Here is a 10,077-nt window from a genome sequence, read left to right as displayed (position 1 = left end):
ACAACACTCACTTAATTAGTTTGTGTAAACGAATTAAGTGTGGGGTGGTGCCATCACTATTTTCTTCTCCGATTATAGTGAAGTTTACGAACTAAGACTAATATGACCCTATTATGATCTCAGGTAACATGGCTCCAAAAGGACCATAGGGAAAGGACAAAGCATCCATATGGCAAAAAGGTCAAAAAAAGGGCAAGAAAAGACTAGGCTAATTCCTCCTCTCTTCAAGTGACTCTACGCACTTTTGGGGTCAAATAGTTTCTAGAGGAGGAAGGGAAGGAATAGTACAAAACAATAAAGTTAACAAATATGTACATGTGGAAGTGATGCAGAAGGAAAGTTTAACAAAGAACTGCCCTCGCATTCTGGCAAAGATTATGGCACTAAAGCTTGACTTCATCTTCTGAGTCATGGGCGACTGTAATCTTGATTTGACTTAAGAGTTTTATGCCAACTGGTCCCCAAGGACTATGAGAAATGAAGTAAAGATTTGAGGGCAGGTCTTGCAATTGAATTTTGGTTTATTCAACTCTTTCCTAGGTACTCCAAGAATGGATCAGTCACCACTCAAGGAGCTCTACAGAAAACCTCCCTACAGAGACATCAGACATATGTTGTGAGGATCAAGGTCCATGACCCGGTGGACTCATTATAAGGATAATGGTCATCACAATACTTACCCATATGCTTGCTTGAACAAAGAAGCTCGCATATGGTTAAGAATAGTCAATTCCTGCTTGATTCCTGGGACACAATACACTAAGGTCATGCGTGATCGGGTTTGTTTGGTATATGCTCTAATGACGAATGTGCCAGTCAACATTAGAGCAGTTATACATGCGTAAGTGCGTAAAGAAAGGGTGCACATTAAGTCCCACTTTAGTTTTGGCAACTCGTTGACTAGAATTTTAAGGAAAGAGCACATAAAAGAGGAGCCACCAGACCATAAGTTACCACAAAACCCAAAGAAGGTGGATCTCACAAAAATTAAAGAGCCTGAAACTAATCAAGGCATCAACCTTACCACTGCTGAAAAACATGCTTGAGATGAGAGTTTTTTCCGCCATCTGTATGGCATGAATAGGTTCACTATGATGAATAGGGGTCAGGTGCTTACTGATGTAGAGCTTCAGTAGCTTGACTACAATTACCTGCTTAATGATCATGCTCAAGCCATGTGTGGAGTGGGGGTAAATTTTGAAGAACCTCTAAATGATGTTTTGTTGATAGATGATGATCACCGACTGCTGGACTAATATACAGGAGAACTCTGGTGATGAAGACTCTGATGATAATTCTGACTCTGGGGGTATTACCCCAAATATAGAGAAAGAGTCTGACTCACCAGGTTTTTGCTTATTTTTTTACACTGAGGGCAGTGTGTTCCTTCTTAGTGTAGGGTGTAGGTACAAGTATGCCTTGATTACCTTGTCTGCTTTATTGCCTACTACTTGCACGAATTTTTTGTCTGCTACAGTTGTTTTAGTCGTAGTTAGTTAGTCGTGATTAGTCACTTTTCAAAATGATGGATGGATGACGACTGTCTTAAGAAAGAATTAGTCACATTGTTGCATGAAATTATTCTTGTTGATGCATTGGCATTATAAAATGAGTTTGTGCTTAATCACTACTATTGCAACATTTAGGCTCTAAGTTGTGACTCGTGCTGTTATAATTGGTTGTGATTTAATTCCTTTATCTATTGGGTCAAAAATCTATAATACTCTTAATTAAGTTGACCATGTGCCATGTGTGTGTAAGGTTATTGTATATTCTTTGTTGGGACTGATGCTAGAACTTGCCTAGTGTGTGTGTGAAGCGAAATAAAGATTGTTGGTTTAGGAGATGATTTAGGCATTTCTTTGGCAGCCCTTATTTTTATCTTCTTTTTACCTACCTTTGTACATTGTCCTAGTTGAATACCCATTGAGCCTTTAGCTATTTTCTTTGGCAACCTCATATGTAGCCTAATCCATTTTTTTTGAAGAGCACAATTTGATCCAAAAGCTCCTAAGCGCTTTAAATTGTAGAATCAAGTTGAGTTAAGATTTTGGCAAAATAAGAGAGAGAAAAAAAGGTGAAAGTGATGCCCCAAAGTTTAGTTATTGGTACAAGAAAATATTGTGATTGGGGGTGCCAAGGTGCTACACTAAAAGTGATGTATTTGTAGCCAAATATGTTAAAATAAACCTGTTTTGGCCCTGGTCCTTTCTTGGACATTGTGCACCTCAACTAAGGCAAATAGCCTAAGCTAAGGGTGGCTATCATAGGGGTGCATAACAAGAATTTGATGCCAAATAAAAAGAGTTGTATACTCTCATCACAGTATTTTTGATTGAGTAATAAAATTAGGCAAAAATAATAGAGATTGGTAGGTGAAATGAAGGTAGATTGGTTGTTAAAAGTTGGTCTAAATGGCTTAATGTAGTGTATTAAAGCGCTTAAGGAACATAGTCACTATTTTTGGCCAAAATTGTCCTACCCATCCCTTTAGCCTACATTACAACCCGTAAAAGACTTATTTGATCCTAACCTTAGCATTGTAATATTAGTGGAGCATTACACTAAGGACAAGCATATGGTCATCAATTGTAATCTAAGAATTCTTTGTGAGTGTGAGAGCGAGCAAGTTGATTCTTAAACCATATTTTTGAAAAATGCAAAACTTTGAGGGATTATGAGTAACTTTCTTGTGTAAGCGCACATGGTTGATGATTGTTGGGTAGTCTTATATGATTTCTATGCTTAACTTCTGTAGATGAATTAACCAAATTAATGAGTCTATGTTGGAGGGTAAGTTGTTTCTAGAAATGATCCAGAAATCTACTCTTTGTTAATATTTGTTGTGTATGTCTTATTGAGCATTTTGTTGCCCTTGTGAAGTTTAGTTAGGTATTTGCATGGATGTATGATTTTGTTCGAGGAAAAATAAATCTTTAAGTGTGGGGTGGTGATGTTGAGCATATTTATATGTCTAAGCACCATAACTTACCTATGTTTTAGCTAAGTTTCGAGGATAAAATACATAATTCTTGCACTTTTTGTCTATTTTTAGTTAAGTGATCTGACCTATGTTATTAGCATGCTTTTTAGGTACTAATGATGAAGATTACGACACTTTGGGGACCTGTGGATAGCAGAGGAAACTTCACATAAAAGGAAAGCAACTTTTCGACTGAATGTGATATATAGGAACTTTTTCATGAGAAAACACGATATTTTTAAATAGTTGAGGACTCAGTAGAAATTTATTAGAGAAGGATGTTATTAAAAGCCTTATGGCTGAATTTTTATGGGGGTATCATATTATTTTGAAACAAGAAAAGGCGGCTTAGCTAAGGGTGAGAGTGAAAAATGTTTTTCTCCTCTTCCTTTCTCTGTTTTGTTGACACTAAGAACATCCTCTAATCTTGGGTATGATGAACATTCTTATGGTCATTTCCTTTTGGTTCATGAGTAGCTAAGCTTATTTGTTATGGTTATGGAAACCTTGTTGTATACTCTCTATTGCTATGAGTTTTGATTTAATGATGTGTTGATCCACTTATATCATTACTCTCTTCTTTCTGATTGAATTCTCATGGTTGCAAACAGAGGGAATGTGCCATTATAGCAATAACTTGTTCGATAAAAAAGTTAATGTTTTGAAGAGAGAGTAGTGACAAGAAAATAGGGTTTCCAACCTCTATTTTACACATTAATGCCTTAATAGGATTGATGATTTGGAGAGTTCATATGATAGGTGGTACACTTTGGATTCGAGCGAACTTAAGTTAATTAATCCTTGATGGTTGAGAAACATTTGGATTTAGAATTCGAATACATCTCTCTGTAAGTGCATGCATGTATAAATCCTTAATACTCATAGTTAATAGAGAACTAAAAGCTACAAGGTGGACATAACCCTAACCTGTCATTCTCTGTAATCAAATATTAATACACATATTGCTTCATTATTATATTTTAACTATCACTTTAGATAAAAACCAAAACCCCCTATTTAGGAACATCGTACCAACAGTCCAATAAAAACTACAATCTTAGTAACATAGTATTCGCTATGGGATTCGACACCCAACCTAGTTGGGTTCTATATTTGACAGCGACCGCTTACTCTCTCGTAAGAAGAGGTGTAATTTGGGCGTATCAATCATACAAGGGATGGTGAATTTTCTTGTGTCTTTCTTCTTCTTCACCAGTGACCTTGTAGAAATAGCAGTACAATGATGGAGATTATCCAAAGTTCTTTTATAAGTTTAGTATATCCTGGCATATACTCAAGTGCTTCACCTAAAGGCACATTCACTGTCAATCGCATCAATATAGCCATGAATTTGTGAAACTTGCCTTCAACTTTTTTCTTCTTTAATACTGTGGAAATGGGGGTGGTTGCCTTGGGATTTCAACTAAAGAAACTTTGACCTTCTTCTTATGCCTTGATCCATATCACTAACATGCTTCGGCTTGGGTGGTTGTTCCACTTCTGTTCTCTTCTTTTCTTAACCTACCATCTCAACAGGCACCACTGAAGATTCATCAACTATCTCCTAATCCATTTCAACTGCATTAGTATGAGATGATGCTCCCAATCCTAGACTAGATAACATCTTATGGCTCCTAGTGGTAATAGCCATACACGATCCATCATTGCTCGAATTCAAAACTATATTACTTCGTAGAGTCCCATTCTGTCTTTAGGTAAATATTGTGGATAATTAGTTCATCTGTTGCTCCAGTTGTTTAATAGTGATTGAGTATGAATATACTAGTTGACTTATGAAAGATATGGAAATTTTTCCTGAACTGGTGGCAGCATTATCACAGCTTCCAGGATGTATATATAGTCCACTCCTGTCACTTTTATTCTTCCAAACTCCTTGATGGTTCTAATCCGAAAACCCCCCTAGTTATGCAAGTAGTTAGACTCTTCCTCGGTGTTTGATTCAGCTCCCTTACCGTGGGACCCGACAAATTTTACCTTTTCTACATTCCCTGATGGTAAATGTTTGTGAGCAAATCCATCTTAGTTTTTATGTGAGTCATATCCTGATCAAAAACTTTTTGTCTCCTACGCTGATATACTCATATTACACTATACCCAGTATTGCTTACTACTACAGAATCTCTTGTATGCCAAGCTCTACTTTTCTTAGTCATTCTTTCTAACATATCTAAAGCCTCAGTAAAGATGAGCTCCATAAAAGCTCCTCCTGCAACATTATCCCCTATTGGCTTTGTAAGTTATTTCAAAGCTCTATAGAATGTTTCCATCAAGTGTTCATCAGTTATCTTACGGTTTGGGCACTGAGAAAAAAAAAAATTTAAACCTCGCCCAAGTGTCATGCAAAGCTTCATTATCCAATTGCCTAAAGCTGCTGATCTCATCCCTCAACTGTAACATTCTTGAGAGTAGAAAGAACTTTTCTAGGAAAGATCCTTTCAATTGCCTCCAGTTAGTAATAGAACCAGGAGTCAGCTTATTCAACCACATAGTTGCCTTTCTAGACAGAGACAGTGGGAACAATCTCAAATGAATAACATAATTTCCTACTCTAGGAATATCAAATGACTTACAAATATTGATGAAATTCACAAAATATAGATTTAGATCATCACCAGGTAATCCGCCAAAGAGTTCTTTCAAACTTAGTAGCTGGATTATAGTACTGGTGATGTTGAATTTTAACCCAGGAGCTAGTGGTGGTGGAATGATTGCCCTTGTAGCTCCATCTCCATCTAAATCATCCTCATCATTGTCAATATCAAATTCATACCTTAGCAGTCTAGTCTTCTTTTGAATAGACGATTTTGATTTACAGCTGCAACTACTCCCGCTGCACGCCTCCTATTATTCGGGTCAATTAAATCATTATCTCCCAGGTCTTCTTAATCCATATTAGGTACCCAACTTGGGCTGTTGATTTAATAAAGCATTAGCCAAAGCGGCTAATCTTTAATCTTCCTATTGGTTAGCCATTTTGTCAATAAGATGTGGTTCATGATTTAAGGGTAATAATGGTTCTCCTGAACATCTGGTTCATGGCATAAACAACAATGAGCCTTTAATGAACAAAAACAACAAATAAACGTAAAATAAGGAAACTTGATTAACAGTCAATTAACATACATAAACTCAATCGACAACCGTATTCCCTAGCAACGGCACCAAAATTTGATATGACAAAATTACACCTCTCTTATGAGAGCGTATGTGGTCTTTGTCAAATATATAACCCAACTAGGTTGGGGTCAAATTCCACAGGGAATATGGTGCTAACTAAGTTGTATGCAGATTAGTATACTTTTAATCATTCGTTTCCATAAAACGAAAAGGGAGAATTTGATTCAGTTAACAAATTAATGGTTTCAGTTTACCAAGATGAGATATGTGTAGTAGTATTCGACTTAAGAGAAATAGCAAGCTAGGGTTATGTACACGTTGTAGTTTTCAAAACTTTTTAACTATGGGCTTTATGAATTAATACATGTATCATGCTTACAAAGAAACTTATTGTATTTAATAACATAATCCTAGTGTTTCTCAACCATCATGGAATAATTCACTTTAGTTCTCTCGAATCAAAAGTATTTACAAAAACAATAAAAAAATAGACTAGTAGTCAATCCTGTTAAGGCATTAACATATCAAATAGGGTTTGAAAATTCTATTTTCTTGTCACTACTCTCTTTTCCGAACCTCAACCTTTCTATCGAATAAGTTGAGTTTTAAGGCACATCCTCTATGATTGCAACCACGAGAATTGAAGATAAACGAAGAGAGTATGATATCAGTAGATCAATACATGATGAATTCAAAAAACCAAAGTAATATATTGTATGTTACAAGGATTCCATAAACCTAACTAATAAACTTACCTACTCATGAGTAAAACAGAAATAATAATTGAACTATTCATCATACCAAAAAGTGAATCCAATTTTTGTTGGAGAAGAAGAAGTTGCATTTTTCCCTTAGTTCCAAGCCACCACTCTCGATGAAAAAATAATACAGAATAATGAATAATACATGACATTTCAGCATCAAGTAGTTTTTGTAACTTTTCCCTCATAATTTCCTTCTAAGTCCCTAGACTAACTCTAAATGACAAATTAGTCTTGGACATAGTTTTTACGCACCATATTTGGTCCAGACTGCTACTCTCTCTTGTGTCATATGCCATCCGCATTCTACAGTCCCATTGTGTCTCCATCTACCTCATTAATACCTGAAATCATGCTAATCACATTGGTTTCCTCAATTACATAAAAGTAGAGTAAAAATATAAGAAAATAGGAACTCTGTTCTCCAAACTTAGCTAAAATAAGGGTAAGTTATGGTGCTTGGGTATATAAATATACACAAGATCACATGTCTCCATTCTACCAGCCCTTATCTACTTTCTTCTCGACAATTTCAAGTACTTTTTGACTCATTTTTCAAAGTTCTTTTTATCTTTCTCACGTGGTACTTTTTCACCATCGGTCTCTCGCTTGTATTTAGCCTTGGGTGGAATTCACTGCCATATTTGGGGTATATTTCTAAAAAGCTCGACTCATAGATAGCTCCTTGTGGTACGATATGGTCTAAGCATAACATGGCTCTCACCCTCTCTTGTACCCCCTTCCAGGGGACTTAGGCCCAATCCACCACTTAGGATGCTTCTCTATAATATATTTTGAATGATGGAGCAACCAGATTCTAAGGTTGAGTTGTTGCTGATTCACTCGTCGTTACTAAGGTATTCTTAGAAGATTCTTTTCCTCCACTTATTTATATGCTTACACTTAGTGGGTAATCCTGCCTGACCTGGGTCATGGTTAGAGTTCCTACGCACAATAGGGTCATGGAGTACAAACACACAATGGGCTATAGCTACGACAAAAAATATAGTTGAGTTACAACCACCACTTGTTGCGAGTCCATTGACATACACTTGTATTTCGGCTATCAGTGAGCTCGAGGTCCACGAGAGGCTAGTATCCACCCCAAAATGATAGTGTACTACATGATTAAAGTGCAATACGATGGGCGACACAATGTGTGATGCTAAGGTAGAGATGCCCTCAGCCTAATGGCTTTGGGAATAATTTGCGTTCAAAGACTGGATGGTTCATAGGATTCTGTAATTCACACAAAGTATTGCATTTTTCTACATTCTTCATTGATGTGAGAGCCGATATATCAATTATCGAGAGTCATTTTTGTTAATAAAAGAAGCCCAGGTCCCCCCGACGCACACTGCAAAAGGGCGTATGCTGGGGATGAGGGGGAGGCACTCGTAGGGAGGGATAAATCAACCTGCCCATGCAGACTCCACAGTTGTTAAGAACGTTTGCAGGTTATTCTGCTATGCAGGTTTTGACAATGATCTTTCTACTGGTTCACCTATGAAAATCTTATTACGAAATCTTTTTACACTATATATTAAGGTTCAATTGACTTGTCGAGGCGTCACGAGCAGGAACCACCCACGTCACCGTGATCCAAATATTTCACCAGATCATTCAAATGATAAGAGTGATGGGTGGTGTATACAAAGGGCAGGGACGTAGCCAATGTGAACTAATGACTCACACTAACTAGGAATTCATCGTTGAAGACTGATCTTGTGTGTATTTTCACTCCTATGCCCCATAACTTATCCATATTTTAGCTAAGTTTAGAGAACAAAGTGCCTAGTTGCTTATTGGTTTACTCTACTACTATGTAATTGTGCTAACCGATGTGATTAGCATGATTTCAGGTATTAATGAGGTAGATTAGGACATAATGGGACTATGGAATACGGATGGAATATTACACAAGAGAGAGTAGCAGTCTTGACTAAATAAGGTGCCTAGAAACTATGTCCAAGACTAATTTGTCTTTTATAATTAGTTCACCGACTTGGAAGGCAAATATGAGAGAAAAGATTATTAAATAGACTTGATGCTGAATTTTTACAATTATTCATTATTCTGTATTATTTTTTTACTGAGAGTGGCAGCTTACCACCAAGGGAGAAACGCTACTTTATCTTCTCCTCCAAGACTGTGCATACTTTTTGGTATGATGAATATTACTATTGTGTTTCCCGTTTTATTCATGAGTAGCTAAGTTTATTAGTTAGGGCTATGGAAGACTTGTAGCATATAATCTATTACTTTGGATTTTTAAATTCATCGTGCATTGATCTACTTATATCATACTCTCTTTGTTTATCTTAAATTATCGCTGTTGCAAGTATAGAGGATGTGCCTTAAAACTAAACTTGTTCGATAGAAAGGTTGATGTTCGGAAAAGAGAGTAGTGACAAGAAAATAGGACTTCCAACCCCTATTTTATATGTTAATGCCTTAACAGGATTAACTACTTGGAGATTTCATTTTTTTTTGTAAACACTTTTGTTTCGAGAAAACTAAAGTGAATTAGTCCTTGATGGTTGAGAAACACTAGGATTATGTCATTAAATACAATGTGTTTCTCTGTAAGCATAATACATGTATGAATTCGTAAAGCCCATAGTTAGAAAGTATTGAAAACTACAAGGTGGACATAACCCTAGCTTGGTATTTCTCTGAATTCAAATACTACTACACATATCTCATCTTTTTAAACTAAAACCATTAAATTGTAAACTGGATCAAATTCCCCTTTTTCGTTTTACGTAAATGAATTATTAAAAGTTAACTAATCTGCATACAACTTAATTAGCACCAAATTCCCTGTGGGATTCGATCCCAACCTAGTTGGGTTCTATATTTGGCAGCGACCTCTTACACTTTATTAAGAAAGTTGTAATTTAGGCGTATAAAATTTTGGCGCCATTGATGGGGAATATGGTTGTCAATTGAGTTTCTGTGTGTTAATTTATTTTTAGTCAACTTTACTTATTTAATGCTTATTTTTCTTTTGTTCGTTACAGGATCATTGTTGTTTATGCCATGAAACAAAAGTTTAGAAGAACCATTTTTACCCTTAAATCCTCCACCTCATCTCATTAAAAGAATGGCTAACCAATAGGAAGCTGAAAGAATAGCTGTTTTTGCTAATGCTCAATTAAATCAACAGAATGCAGATAACCCAGGTTGGGTACC

General features: G+C 36.3%; 1 pseudogene; it reads right to left on the bottom strand.

Annotated features, from left to right (window-relative positions):
- Positions 1-8,042: 8,042 nt before the first annotated feature.
- LOC124892316 lies at positions 8,043-8,198 on the bottom strand (annotated as a pseudogene).
- Positions 8,199-10,077: the final 1,879 nt, after the last annotated feature.

Source organism: Capsicum annuum, unplaced genomic scaffold, assembly GCF_002878395.1.
Source record: "Capsicum annuum cultivar UCD-10X-F1 unplaced genomic scaffold, UCD10Xv1.1 ctg4585, whole genome shotgun sequence".
Classification (NCBI taxonomy): domain Eukaryota; kingdom Viridiplantae; phylum Streptophyta; class Magnoliopsida; order Solanales; family Solanaceae; genus Capsicum; species Capsicum annuum.
This window is presented reverse-complemented; position numbering and strand designations above follow the sequence as displayed.